Source organism: Tiliqua scincoides, chromosome 11 (genome assembly GCF_035046505.1).
Source record: "Tiliqua scincoides isolate rTilSci1 chromosome 11, rTilSci1.hap2, whole genome shotgun sequence".
Taxonomy (NCBI): Eukaryota; Metazoa; Chordata; class Lepidosauria; order Squamata; family Scincidae; genus Tiliqua; species Tiliqua scincoides.
The window spans coordinates 22,437,316-22,452,468 of NC_089831.1; the positions used below are offsets into that span (position 1 = coordinate 22,437,316).

The 15,153-nt window shown below is 46.5% G+C and overlaps 2 pseudogenes; one reads left to right on the forward strand and one right to left on the reverse strand.

The window, feature by feature from the left end:
• LOC136662873 (5S ribosomal RNA) lies at window positions 1-121 on the forward strand (annotated as a pseudogene).
• A 13,796-nt stretch (window positions 122-13,917) lies between these two features.
• Window positions 13,918-14,031, reverse strand: LOC136662860 (5S ribosomal RNA; annotated as a pseudogene).
• Between the last annotated feature and the right edge of the window lie 1,122 nt (window positions 14,032-15,153).

The window sequence follows — 15,153 nt, forward strand, 5'->3', positions numbered from 1 at the left end:
CTCTACACATATCTGTTACCCTGCACATGCCTGATCTCGTCTGATCTTGGAAGCTAAGCAGGGTCAGGCCTGGTTAGTACTTGGATGGGAGACCGCCTGGGAATACCGGGTGCTGTAGGCTTATACCATAGTCTCTCGAGACTGAAGGTTGCCAACCACATCTACACATATCTGAATAAAGTTGAGGGGCACTTCTTTTTCATCATCCATTTTTATCTAATTTTTTCCCTATTTTCCATTTCCTGCTCTCACCACCAGGTGGCATTCTAATGGCACTGACCTGCATTCTCTATGTGTTCAGTATTGGGGGGGGGGGAGAGGACTACAACCACACCTTGGAGAAAACTGGGATAAAACACTAACCATTTTGGCTTCAACTGACTTCCTTTTCCTCCACCCCCAGTGTCTCATTTGATCACATGACCGGCACAGTCATGCTAGTTTCAGATGACACACCAAGGCCTATTTATGGATTGAAACTTGTGTCCACCGATTTAGAATTGCAAGAATGTTTGCTGCTGTTTTTCTTTTCAAGTTCAACGTTTTATGTGCAAACATAAAATGCACAAGTGCCGCCTTAGAAGTGAGTAAGCATGAGTGCAGAGTCACAAGCAAATGTTTCAGGGTCTCCCCAGCACCAGATAGGAGAATTCCTGTTCAGAAACAGACCATTTGGAACAGGACCTAGCTATGCTGTTTGGAGCTCACAGAACACTATTTTTTTCCCCTTTTCCAACTGTATTGGCAACCTTCAGTCTCGAAAGACTATGGTATTGTGCTCTGAAAGGTGGTTCTGGCACAGCGTCTAGTGTGGCTGAAAAGGCCAATCCGGGAGTGACAATCCCTTCCACACCGGGAGCAAGTGCAGTCTGTCCCTGGTCTGTCTCCCTGGCTATGGGCCTTCCTTCTTTGCCTCTTAGCCTCAGACTGTTGGCCAAGTGTCTCTTCAAACTGGAAGAGGCCATGCTGCACAGCCTGCCTCCAAGCGGGCCGCTCAGAGGCCAGGGTTTCCCACTTGTTGAGGTCCATCCCTAAGGCCTTCAGATCCCTCTTGCAGATGGGATCCTTTTCCAACTATTTATCCATTAAGGTGTATATTTCTAACAGGTTCAGGTTACAGCAGTGATTTTCAACCTTGTTCATCTCATGGCACACTGACAAGGTGCTAAAACTGTCAAGACACACCATCGGTTTTTAGACACGGCACACCATGCTGCAGGCGGGGGGGGGGGGGTCGCATTTCCCAATGGTTCAACTTGGGGAATGTGACCATTCCCCAATGGTTCAATTTGACCTTCCCCCAAACTTTCATGGCACACCAATGTGCTGTGGAACACTGATTGAAAATTGCTGGGTTAGAGCCTTGATTAGAATTCTGAACAGGACTGCTTTATTGCTGGAGAGAGGCATGCAATGTGTGTGTGTGGGGGAGGGGGAGTTTTTTTAACCTTGTACTGCACATATCTTCAATCCTAATTCTCATCTCTGAGATATGTTAAAATCCTGGGGGTTCAGGTAGGTCAATTGTCCATCCTTCCCCTGATAACCCCTTTTAATGGCCACCGTCAGCATTCCACATCTCAACCAAAACCTGACCCAAGATACATCTCCACCTGTACCCAGGTGACATGTGTACCACTGGCTACATGGTGTGGATCTTGGAAGTCCTGCTCCTGAGGTCTTCTCAGTTTCACCAGTAAAGTTGCAAAAGAAGGGAGGAGATGGGGGGGGTGGTAGTCCTCTCCCAATTGCTGGAGATCACCTCCTTTGCTTCCTGCTTGCTCTGCAAGTGAGATCACGCAAGAAGAAGATGGGGCAGCTGCTGGGTGGAGAAGGCTGTGGGCCTGGGGTGGCGAAGGGAAGAGAAGCAGGGTACAGGGTGCCTCCTACCTGCCTGGCCACCTTCTTTCTCTTCTTCCAGCATCCACACAAAGGAACACAAAGAGAGATACTTTCCCTTCTTCAGCCTACTGTGAGATTGAAGAATATTGCAGGTTGCTGCTGCTGCCATTAAGGATGCTGACCTATACAGAGATCTCCCAATGTACATATCTGTTTCAGTGTAGAAAAGTGCATTGCGGTTCATTTCTGATTGGTTAATCCTTGTAACAAGCGTGTAAAGTAGGACAGTCTGAGAGACAGTACCATCCACTGAGCTTCATGCTCCAATGTTTCACAGCCATGCTTGTAATGCCTCATAGCAAAGATCATTTTGGAAGTTCTGTCCCCTCCACTGTTAGACAAAGGCTGTTCCCTATCTGTTACTTTCATTGATTCTGCAAAAGCACTGTCCACTGATTTAAAAACCATGTGTATGATGGGTGCTTTTTGTTATACTAGAAAAAAAAAATTGTCTGGCATTTCTTCCCATAGGTCAAAGTATGCCTCAGCACCTGCCGGGTAGTGAGAGTGGAGGTTGATCTGTGGAACTCCTTGCCACAGGATGTGGTGATGGCATCTGGCCTGGACGCCTTTAAAAGGGGATTGGACAAGTTTCTGGAGGAAAAATCCATTACGTGTATGTGCAACCTCCTGATTTTAGAAATGGGCTATGTCAGAATGCCAGATGCAAGGGAGGGCACCAGAATGAGGTCTCTTGTTATCTGGTGTGCTCCCTGAGGCATTTGGTGGGCCGCTGTGAGATACAGGAAGCTGGACTAGATGGGCCTATGGCCTGATCCAGTGGGGCTGTTCTTATGTTCTTAACTACAATTCCCAGGAAGCCTTGCAGGTCTCTTGTTATCTGGTGTGCTCCCTGGGGCATTTGGTGGGCCGCTGTGAGATACAGGAAGCTGGACTAGATGGGCCTATGGCCTGATCCAGTGGGGCTGTTCTTATGTTCTTATTGTGTGCAGCAGGGTTCCTTAGTGTCCATGCGCAGGCATTTATTGTCAGGTGCAGTAGAGACAAGATGCATCCACCCATCCATTCAAATGTCTGAACTTTTGCAACCTGAACCAGTGAGTCTCTAACTCAAGCTAACAATTTTTTGACAAGGCACATATGTTCCCACACATGTGCACATAATACACCCAAGGCCAAAAGAGGAACAGAGGTCTCTTGGGAAATTGGGACTGTTGAAATGCATGCATCATGGCCAAGAAGGGCTTTAAGTGTAAGACTTTGCATTCTCATCTCACACTTCAGCTATGGCACGGCTTTGGCCATAAGTATGCTTGTATAAGAGGCACATTGTCACAAGACTCTTTATCCAGGGGGAGCGTTGTAGAATAGTTCCTGCTTCAACTGCAGTAACAGGTCCTGGTTTGAATTCCTGATATCACAAGGTCAAGCTGAGAAGGACCATCTCTGAAACTCTGGAATCTTTCTGCCAATCAGTATAGATAATCCTGAGCTGGATAGCTCAATGTCTGACTTGCTCTAAGCCAGCTGTGTGTGTATATATCTATCTCACTTTTCTTCAAGAATCTCAGAGCAGCTTACTTGGAGCTCCCAGAGAGTTCCTCCCTCTCCAGGAACTGTCCAGTCTGAGACCTACTTAAAACTTGAACAATGAACTGCACCATATGCTCTTGAGACAGTTCTCTGGGTCTAGCCTGCTTCTAAATGGCGCCTTAGGAAATACTTAATTCAGGATGTGATTCCGGTCTGTGTCAAGGGGCCCCAGAGATGGCCTCTGAAATACTTGAGCCGTCTTTTGCCTTGTGAAGTGGGGGATTTAGGTTGTACCAATAGACCTTTACTGACCCCTCTGTAGGGTAGTGAATTGCCAGAATCATGCAAAAACACATGTGTTGGAGGGTGTATATATAGGATGGATTAGCTGCCGTTATTTGCGAAGAAGATTATAATGAGGAGAGGAAATGTCACAACACAGATGAATGGACGTGTCAATATTTGGTTGCAAGAATGAAAAGAACAGAGAAGGCGGCCCCCGTGTCTTTTGATCGCATGGAGGTTGGGCCCCCTTTGCAAGTTGCAAAATGCAGCTGTTGACATTCTGAGCCCTGAAGAGGAAATTTGGTTGCTAAGACATCTTCTGGTAGGGGGATTTTGCCTTTCATCTTTAAACCAAAAGGGTTATCCCCACTTATGGTCTCCTCTAAGCTCTCGCAAGCGATGGAAGGTCAGTCTGAGTTATATTACTTGAATTGTAGACCCTCAAGAAACACTTAAGGTGCATAGTGCAGACAGCAATTCAATGGCGACAGTGTTCCCCCATCCACATCTGTCAGTGGTTTCCCCTCTAGTTTGATGCAATACTAGAACATGACTGGCTTTTGGGTAAGTTATTGAATTATAGGGTGGTCTCAGCATAATCTAAAAGATGTTTAGACATTTCTTTTTCAAGACTGGGAACACTGAGCTTCAGCAATAAGACCTGCTAGATGAAATGGTAGCCCACAGATTGCAGTACAAGCTTGGAATCTCTCAAATCCTGGCATCTGATTTCATATCCCATTCTTGATTTGGTTGACTGTGCACAGAGTCTTTTAGAAAAGTCTTTCCCCCCAAATGGGTTGCTTCCTAAGAAAGATGGTCATGGGTAACTTAAGCCCCATTAAGTGTGATTTGGAAATCCTAATGCTCAAATTGAAACTGGCCGCCAAGGATGTTACCAATGTTGATAATCCAGGTAGATTCTAGAGAGGAGACATGGTTTAGAACAGTGGTTCTCAAACTTTTAGCACCCCACTTTTTAGAAAGAGAATCTGTCAGGACCCACCAGAAGTGATATCATGACCAAAAGCGATATCATCAAGCAGGAATATTTTTAACAATCCTAGGCTGTAATCCTACCCACATTTACCCAGGAGTAAGTGGCCATCTCAGCAGTTGCATTGGCATGAGATCATGATTCTTCTGGCCAATTAGAGAGCCTGAAATTGGCAGGATGACACAGCAACATCCAGATTTGGCCAAATGTTGACATCATGAAGCCAAATCATTGAGAGGGCAGTGCTTTCTGAGCTTGCTGTGAATGAGAGAGTATTTACACCTTGGGTCATATGGGTAAAATGTGTGTGTGCGTGCATGCATGTGCTCAGGGAGGGGGTTGATCCTTCTCTTTCAAATCCCCCCAACACTTTGCCTTGTTAAGGAAAACTTGCATTTTGTCTTGTGCCCAAGGGAAGGGAGGAGGCCAGCCTTGCTATGTCCACCAGTCTTTACTCTACCTAGTGTTCCAGCCAGTAACTAGAACCTCATCTTATGGAAACTGAGTAGCGAGATCCGAATAGTAGCAACGTATCAGTTTACACCAGAAAGCATTCCTTGTTTAGGCTGTTGTGAGTCACTATAAGAAAAGTGGGGTATGCATGTTCTCAGTAATTAAATAAGATTTCCCAATTTTCACCAGGGTTAACCTGGGTTTAACCCCCTCCTTGTTGGCATAGTGGTCCTGCTGCAATTCAAGGGCACCTCACAGGTAGTTTTTAAAGAAACAGGTGTCCCCATCATGGATCTTCTAAATCTTGCCTTGTTTAGCCCTCACTGAGATGCTTAACCTGTGTGTTGTCTGTACCACTTCCAGCTGCAGGCTGTGATCACATGAGTGAAGACAGCTCCCATGTAGAAGACGTTGGGGAGAAGAGTTTTTAGCCCAGCTTTTTTCCGGATGGGCTATATCTTTTGATGTGCAAATTTGACGTGCATATTTTTGGAAGATGAGCTCTGAAATGATAGAGCGCAAACTTACAGTGAAAAGTAGGCCACTATCAAAGACAGAGCTCAAATAGAAAATAGACTGGGGTCGCCTGTTTTACCTAAGCACAGTAAAAACCAAAGCAGCCCTAGTGAAGCCTTCCCGCACCCCGCTCTCTGAGTTATCTCAGATCCAGTCATTCTCTTGAAGTCATTGAGCTGGCGAGGTAAACACAGGTCGTTTTACCAGGACCGAACAATAGGCTTGCTGTGATCTGTGCCAGAGATGGAGCAGTTAGAGAATGATGGAGGAGTTAGCAAAATGTGCTTGAAAGCTTGCTTTGAGACTAGGTTGAGATGGACCAGGTGCCATAGCCCAATTAGGGACAGGCCTATGGAATGTGACAGGTCAGTGGTCAGCTTGGCTCAAATCTCCAGGCAGAATTCCTGCCCAGCCACGGAAAGAGGAATTGGAAACTGACTTTCACATGACTTGGGCTGGATCCTCTCACTAACTGCTGATGTGGTGAATGACTTTTGCCTTTCCTTGCTGTGTGGCAAGGGTTTCTTCTGAATGCTGCTCCACCTGATCAGATTTGCTCCGTGTCAGGTTCTGTAAGCATCCATCGTGACTCCCTTAGTTGTCTTTTTTGTTCAGCAAAAAAGACAACTAAAGGGTATGCACATCCTTTGAGGTTGTCATTTAGAGGGACTTCACGATAGACAACCCCAGGTTCAGTCTCCAGGTGACTAATAACCTCACTTCATGGGAGGCCACTCCCTCTGTCGAGAGGGAGCACAGAGAGAAGTCTGCCTATCCTTGACATCCAGTGGCATTGAGGAGACTCAGGGTAGTCAGAAGGAAGGACTTTCCCATTCCACCCATAATGAGTTTTACTCATTGTCACAATAGGGGGGGAGGCTGTGGTCAGAGGCCACTGAATTCCAGTGGTTGGACGGCAATAGTGGGAAGAGACTTTGCCTTCTTGTTTTGTGTATGGGTTTCCTGTAGGCCACAGTGGGAAGAAGGATGTGGGCTAGATGGAAGTTTGGTCTGATCCACCAGGGCTCTTCATGCACCTCTGAAAAACACCATCTTCCAGTACTGGAGAGGAGCACAAACGATTCTGTATTTTTACACCTTTGGCTTCTCCCCCTCAAATGCTTCCCTTTTTTAAGCATTTTATTATTTGGTGCTTCTTCAGAAAATGTTCACCTCTTGGGGGACATTGCAAGTACTTTCATGCCAAAGGTAGTAGTTTCCTGCTGCGGGTAACCAGCCATAAATAGAATATGTGGGATTGAGAACTACCCCGATACACGAAGCTGTTGGGTTGGATCTGCTGTCCATAGAGTCCCAGTCTTGTCTACTATGACTGACAGTGGTTCTCCAAGACCCTCAAGCAGAAGTATTCACCCGAGACCCTTCCCAGTTTTTTTTCTTTCTTCAGAGATCCTTTTCGCCAGAGATGGTAGGGACCGAACTTGGGCATTTCTGCTTCCACAACACCACCGGGCTGTGGGCTTTTACTTCCCCATTTCAGTATGTGGACTCATTTTCCTCCAGCTTGTTTTTCCAGACTATAGCTGTGTACTAATTCCAGGGGAGGGGAGGGAGTTGGAAGCCCCCAAACAACTGGCTAATTCCATTTGAACCCTGCGAAAACCATCTCTAATATATCATACATTCCTGGTGGATTGCAGTGAGTGCAGGTGAAAACCTGCTTAGGATAGATGCCGTCTTGGGACCTTTAGAATTTTCCTTGATTTGCTCCTCCATCTACTGCTGCCTTGAATCATTTGCCCAAGCTTCTCTCTCTCCCCCCCCCCCCACTTTGGCTTGAAAAGAGCCCCCACATTTTTGCAACAGGCTGTCTTTCTAAGCAAGTCATTGTGGGCCGGCTTGTGGAACGTCACCCCGTTCTTCCAGTATGTGTCAGGCATAGACTTTGTCTTAATCACTCCCGTTGCTGTGTATGGCATTTATTTCTTCAGGAAATGAATCAGGCAAGAGAAACCTGTGCCTCATCTCACACTCCTCACCCCACCCTTTTCCAGTGAAGTGAGGCTGGAAGGCTTCTCTCTCCCCCCCACCCCCACCAGTGGGTTTGGTTTACAAACATGCCTTTGGCTGCCTGAGTCATAAGCCACGATCACTTTGCAGCAATGCAACCGCAGAAGCCCCGTTCCAAAAGGCAGGGGTGAGTGTCGGCCAGAAAAAACTGAGGAATGAATGTTCATGCTCGTCAGGGGAGCGAGGATGGGGGGGGAGCTCCTTGCCCTGAGCTCTTCCTGCCAACAACTGAATTCCGACAGAGTTAAAAAGGGAGCTGAAGTGAGGAGTTCATCAGGACTCTCGCCTATTATAGCCTGAGTTCCTGGTGGAGCTGGCCGTACTGTCCTGCCTGCGTTATTTGTGGTAGGCTTTAATGCAGCCCCCTCCCCAGACCTCTGTGGGCACTGAAGAGGGCGAAAGAAGTTTAGTGTGCCATTTGCAGGCACACGCTCAGGTGTTAAGTCCTGTAAAGCAGGGATTCAGGAAGCCAGAAGCCATGTTCTCGAAATAAAACAAAATGCCCACCCCTTTTTGTTATCCCGCACCAGGTCACAAAATGTGCCTGAGCAAACTTTCGGTGCATTTTCAGGACTATTATTGCCAACACTGCCATGCTCTTCTGGGAGGCTAATAAGTGCTGGCTGCCATTTCCCCCCAGAATTTTTCTCCAGAATGAGATTCTTCCTTCCAAGTGGCAGTCAGCCCAAAAACACACCAGCCTGTGCCACTGCTGTGAAGCACAGGCAGAAAGCAGTACTTTTGCCTCCTCTTTTGCCCTCAAGCCCTCTGAACTTTGGCCCCAAGTTTGGTCCACGGAATATCTGGTTCACCTGTAATGGTGGCATTCCCCCTACCCTGATGTAAGGGCCAAAATAGACAATACACTTGGCATCCTTTAGTCTCGGAAGACTACGGTATCGCGCTCTGAATGATGACCCTGGAACAGTGTCCTCTCCAGTACACGAAGCCTGGGTAAAGTAGGTATGGAGGATAGGCTGTTACCCATGCAGCAAATCCCCCCTCTCCACGTCACTGAAATGGTCCAATGGAAAGGCAGAAGCCAATACGGTTGGTTCCAGCGGCGTCACAGGAGTTGCCAGAACGTGACTGTGTTCAGCCATGAACTGCCTCAGGGACTCCGGCTCCTGATTTTGCCTCGAGGTTGACTCCTGAAGCCTTTTCCTTAACTGGATGTAGCCACAAGGCAGTGGAGGTTTGGGATCAGAGTTTTCCTTCTCTCAGATGAGCTGCCTTCCCAGGCTGACGAGCCCCATCTACCCGGTGGCTGTTTAGTCGCCTCTTACAACAAGTACAGCCAAACTGAGGGCCTATTCTTATCCCCAGCCCCCAGGGGACAAAATAGACAATATATGTGGAAGATCTCATCTCCCAACTCTTTAAACCTTCCAAGCTCTTAGAAGGGTACCAATTCTGATCACAGCAGAGGTTCTGGTGGAGAGTGTTGCTTATCACTCCCCCCCCCCACACACACACACACTGCAGTGCTTTTTTCCTGCTTCTTGGCCAAAAAGAGCCATCAACTTTTAAAGTGATGGTATTTAGCAGCATGAGAGCAACTGTCCATGTTCATAAATTGTGAGACCCTTTGGGACAGTAAACCATTTATTTATTTGATTTTTCTGCATAAACACCTTTGTGAATGTTTTTGTTGAAAAGTGGTATATAAGTATTCATCATCATCATCATCATCATCATCATCATCATCATCATCATCATCATCACCATCATCATTAAATTGTAAGATCTGTAGATATTCTGGAGGAATAGAAGATTTGTAGATATTCAGAAGATACACAAGGTTTGTAGATATTCTGGAGGCTGCGTTTATGGCTGGCAGGTTGTGATCTAGCTTGGTGGGTCAAAAGTGCAGCCTTGTCTTGCTGCATGTTGCCTCTGTAAGAAGCAGGTCCAGAAGGCCACAGGATGGGACAAGCCATGTGAGTCACTGGAGACAATAGTTTCACTTTTGTAGCAGAGGCGTGTGTGAGTGGTTGAGCCTGTGTGATCTTTTTCCAGGGACCTGTACAGTCTTTTGCCCAGATGGACATGTAAGTAGAGAGAATTCTTGGGTAAAGTTGTACTTGCTGTTATACCCTTCTAAGCCATTTTTGTAAAAATGCCTGGGTGTTTTCCCAGTGAGTTGTAAACCATAATTGTTGCTGTGTTAGAAGTAGTCCAGGGTGTGCTTGCTGTTGTCGGTCATCAGTTATGTCTTAGACAGAATTTGGAGAAGCAGGGATGACAAGGGTTTACATCACTCCATGCCCAATTCTTAAAGCTGACCAGTTCTTCATCTGCAAGCAGTTCCCACCCCAGTCTCCCTGCAAAAGAGAATATTTAAGTTACCCCTAGGATTTCTTTGCTTCACAGCAAGAATTGCGTGGAGTAGCTTTGCTTTGACAGGTCTCTGGAGGGTTGCAAGAAAGTTACACACCCAGTTCATTCATGCTAATCAGCTGTTTAAGGCAGAAGAGTTCAGTGTTATGAATGAGCAAGAGCATGTTTTAGATTGTCGATCAACTCGCAGCTATAATGTTCACTTGTCAAGTGAGCAGAGACTCAAAATTCAGTGACATTCTTGGACTGAGATGGAAATGGATTAAAACCATGTTTGCCGAAAGCGAAAGCATTTGGGTGGGGGTGGGGACTGTGGGGGGTTGCATTCACTGTTCCTTTAATGTCTCAGGAAAGTTTCTCCCTGCCCTTGCTGTGGATCTGTGACTCACCACTGTCGGCAAATGTGGGAGGAAGTCCAACCGCAGTCTGTTCTGGAACAAATTTGATGCAGCTGAATTGAGGTCTGGGTGGGTTTTCAACATGCTGTGTGCTTGAGTTTCATTCATAGAATGGAGAAAAGGTTATGATGCCATTTGAAGAGGTTCGATCGGGGTGGGCCGGGCATGATGCAGACCACGCAGATCATGTGCTGCTCTGAAAGGATTTTGGGTTCAGTGGTTAGAAGCTTGGGAATATGAAAGTTTTGGTTTTGCAGCATTTCTAGTCCTCATGATCACCAACTTAAGTTGGAACCTGTGAAAGGCAAGTGCGAGGCTCTGGGCAAGTGTGCTCCACAAGGTCGCCAATGTAGGTGGTATGGATGAGTCCATAGGTTTGAAATAAGGCCATATCTGTCTTCACGACCATGGAGCTTAGAAGTTTCCATTTGCAGAACAAAAGAATACAAAAGCAGGATTTGAAGAATCCTGGATAATGTGGCTAATGCCACCATCTGTATTAAAATGTGGCTGGACCAGTGTCTGAAAATAGTGTCCTGTGAACCTGTAGAGACAGGCTAAGTTCAAATGAATTTGAAGCTTCTATGAGCTGTTCTGGCTCCATTTAAGAGTTAACAGAGAGCAGTCCTATACAAATGTACTTGAGAGTAGACCCACTGAGCTCATTAGGACTTACTTCTGAGTAAGGATGCACAGGATCAGGGATTTACAGTGATAATGCACAGTAAGGATGCACAGGATCAGGGATTTACAGTGATAATGCCCAAACTCTGGTTGCAGAAAGTCTCAAACCTGGGGCCTTTGGGAGCTTTAATCCTTCACCATAGCCACCCTAAACTAACTCAAACGCTATGCCAGGGATCAAACTCATCTTCTTATTCCTTTGCTATGTAAACTACTTTTGAGAATGCTGTTGTGGTTTCAAAGTGATATATAAATCTAAGTAAATAAAGCCTGCATAATTCAGGCAAAAGGAGTTGTTCAATATACAGGTGGGATCTTGGTATCCACTGATTTGGTATCCACTAATTTGACTTACCACTGATACCAAGGTCGACCTTTAATGCCTTATAACAAGGAAAAAAGCATCAAAATCCAATTTTCTACCTGCGCACTATTAAATACAGGTGAGCCCTTTGTATCCACAAAGGAGCTGTTCTTGGACCCCTCACTGATACTGAAAATAGCGCTCCAATCCCCTCCAGAGGGCTTTCTGAAGCCTGCAGAGGCAGCGTGTCTCTGATTGCTGCTTCTGTGGGCTTCAGAATTACTTGGAGAGGTGAACAAATGCCACTTTTTCACCATATAAGCCTTTCGGAGGGGATGAAGCCCAGTCTGGCTCAATGTGGGTCTGGGGGACCCGTGTTGAGCTGGATCAATGGATGAAAAATCCGTAGATAAACAGGCTCCACCTGTAATTATAATTTTATTCCATTAGATTCTATTATTCACCCCATCCAGTGAGTGAATGCAGTACAGTGTCTATACCAATGCATTCTGGGGTGACAATAGAGGAGCAATAAACCTAGAAGTGGGTCTTTAAAGTTATTTTTCCACTGATTTGCTGTCCACTGATTTTTTTCATCCACTGAGGGTTCTGGAACGGAACCTCAGTGGATAGATAACAAGACATGACCTATATGGTGCTAGCACAATTTATTCTGCTCTTGCTAATCAGGGGGTAGAGAGGTATTGAGCTACACAAGGCATGGAAGCCCCTTTTGTGGTATCGCAAGACACAACCTGCATCCTTTCACCCCCGCCATCTCAATCATAGCTGGTCTAGAAACTTGCTCTACAATGGAAAGCAAGCAAGCGAGCTTTTTAAAATGCTTGGTGGTGTGGCAAGTATGAATTTCTCAAGCTCTTCTGTCTTTGTGACAATTCATGGCAAATGTGCATAGCCCTGTTTCTGGCCCTCCAGTGCAATCTCTGTTTCTGGCAGCCAGTGAAGAAATCAATACACCTCTCTTCTGATTGCGAACTCAGAGTATACTCTCCACGAAGCCCTGATTACCAATAATGGATGATCTGTTCTTTCTTCCTGCTCCATCTGCAGGGAGAAGCATGAACTACCTTGCCACAAGCACACACCCATCTCTCCCCCCCCCCCCGGCACACATCTGTACCCTTGGCTGCGGCTGTGCCAGGCTAGCCCCAGACTACAATATTTCTGAGTCATTCCCCAACCCAGCACTGGTGCATGAGATGCTGTCGGGAGGTATCGTTTAAGAAACGCAGGCACACATTCAGGTGACCTAGATTTTTCAAGCTGAGCCAAGGCGCTGTCTGCTGCAGAGGGACACAAAGCCAAAAGCTACACTGCGGTGAGGACGTAGCTGTCTCTCTGGAGCAAAGAAGAGCAAAGAAGGGAAGTGAGAGGAGCTCTTGAGCTGAGTCGTTCTGCCGCCACTGAACTTGCAGACGTTGCCCTTTTGAGTACAGCAACCAGAAGAAGGGGGGGTGGTGGTGGTCTTGGTCATTGCTCATTTGCGTATGGTCATTCATTCAAACGTGTGTTGCTCTCAGCAGGTTGACTTGAAGCAAGCCATGTTGCCCTGAGAAGGGACCACCCAATGAATGAAATCTTCCTTGATAGATCATATGAGTTCTACCTGATGAATTGATTCATTAAACTTGCACAGTGTGGGGTAGTGGTTAAAGTGTTGCACTCAGGATCAGGAGACCCGGGTTCAAATCCCCATGTAGTCATAAAGCCTGGACTACTTGCTATCTCTTGCTCTAACCTACTTCACAGGGAGTGCAGGTTAAAAACCCATGCCCGCTGCCCTAAGAAAGAACCTCGGAGGCAGAAAATAAAAAGCAGCTTTTGTTATAACAGCACGAGTGCTAGCAGAAGCAGGCTCGCTTTCGTTTCGGACAGGCATCGCCGTAGAGGTGGTCCATGTGAGAGAGAAGGCGGAATGCTGCTTCCAAATCGGGGGCCGCCTTGCACAATTTTCGTAAGTACTCCTGTTAAATATATAATACCTTTTGCAGGGAAAAGTCTGCCTGAGTAATCGGGCAGCTTTTAAATAGTTCAAACTCCCCCACCCCACCCCAATGCATTCATGCACTTGTTTAATCGTCCTTGTAGCCCTCAAAGCTGCACTCGTTCTCAATTATGACCCAGTCCTCAATACGTTTACTGGGAATATTGTGATTGACAACTTTCAGTCTCGAAAGACTATGGTATAAGCCTACAGCACCCGGTATTCCCAGGCGGTCTCCCATCTAAGTACTAACCAGGCCTGACCCTGCTTAGCTTCCGAGATCAGACAAGATCGGGAGATAGTGTTCAGTATAGGGAGCTGGTTGGCAACCTTCAGTCTCGAAAGACTATGGTAGAAGCCTACAGCACCCGGTATTCCCAGGCGGTCTCCCATCTAAGTACTAACCAGGCCTGACCCTGCTTAGCTTCCAAGATCAGACCAGATCAGGAGATAGTGTTCAGTATAGGGAGATGGTTGGCAACCTTCAGTCTCGAAAGACTATGGTATAAGCCTACAGCACCCGGTATTCCCAGGTGGTCTCCCATCCAAGTACTAACCAGGCCTGACCCTGCTTAGCTTCCGAGATCAGACGAGATTGGGCATGTGCAGGGTAACAGTTTACTGGGAATGGAGTTAAACAAAACTCGTATTTGAAACATGTTTAGGATTGCCACCTTAGAAGCAGAAAAAGCCTGTAAACTGCCAGGTCCAAAGTATTCTGTCAACCACATATGGCAGCATCCTGAGGTCTGGCTGAATCTCCAGTTTTTGTTGCCGAGCCTGGAATTGCAGAATGGGGGGGGGGGGCTCACTGGGGGATAAGAAGTTGCTCAATGAGAAGTCCATAAAGATCAGCAAAATCACTGCTGACTGACAGCAGCTGTCCAGGGATCCAAACAGGAGTCTTCCCTGCCCCCCCATGCTAGGGGTTGTACATGGAACATTTGCATGTATAGCAGGTGCCCTCCCCATGTGTTGCAACTCCTCCCTGTGGCAGGCCATGGAATGTGGCTGGTATTTATATTCAACTCACAACATTTTAAAATGTGGTGAAATCAAGACTGGTTCCTCCACCGCTCCCTCCCATCACCAGTGCTCTTTCATGCTCAGTATTTTTAGGTATTTATTTATCCTATAATATTTCCGCTTTTGAAACTAGCACCACCGAGACCTTTCAAAACAGCTATATTCATAGAAAGTTGTTTTAAACTCCAGCAGGGGCAGACTTCCACTAGTAGATCTTGCAACTTACACCTGGGTTCTACTCTGGGGGGCCACACTGGGCTGGTGGCAGTCAGAATGGTGACAGGCTTAATGGAGACCCTCTCCTGCACTGTCAATGATACTGACAGTTTTGGCTGTCTTGACTTTGGCAGTGGAGCAAGGCAGAAGTCCCACCACTCCCTTCAGACCAAAAAAAAAAATGGTTGGCAACCTTCAGTCTGGAAAGACTATGGTAGAAGCCTACAGCACCCAGTATTCCCAGGCAGTCTCCCATCCAAGTACTAACCAGGCCTGACCCTGCTTAGCTTCTAAGATCAGATGAGATCGGGCATATGCAGGGTAACAGTTGCTGCTCAGATCAAAAAAGAATGTCTACATTGCTCTAGCTATGTGGAGACAACAGACATTTATATTATGAACACAGCCTAACTTTTAAACAGTTTTAAAAGTTTTAAACTTTTAAACACTTGGCCAGCAGTCTGAGGCTATGAGGCAAAGAAGGAAGGCCCATAGCCAGGGA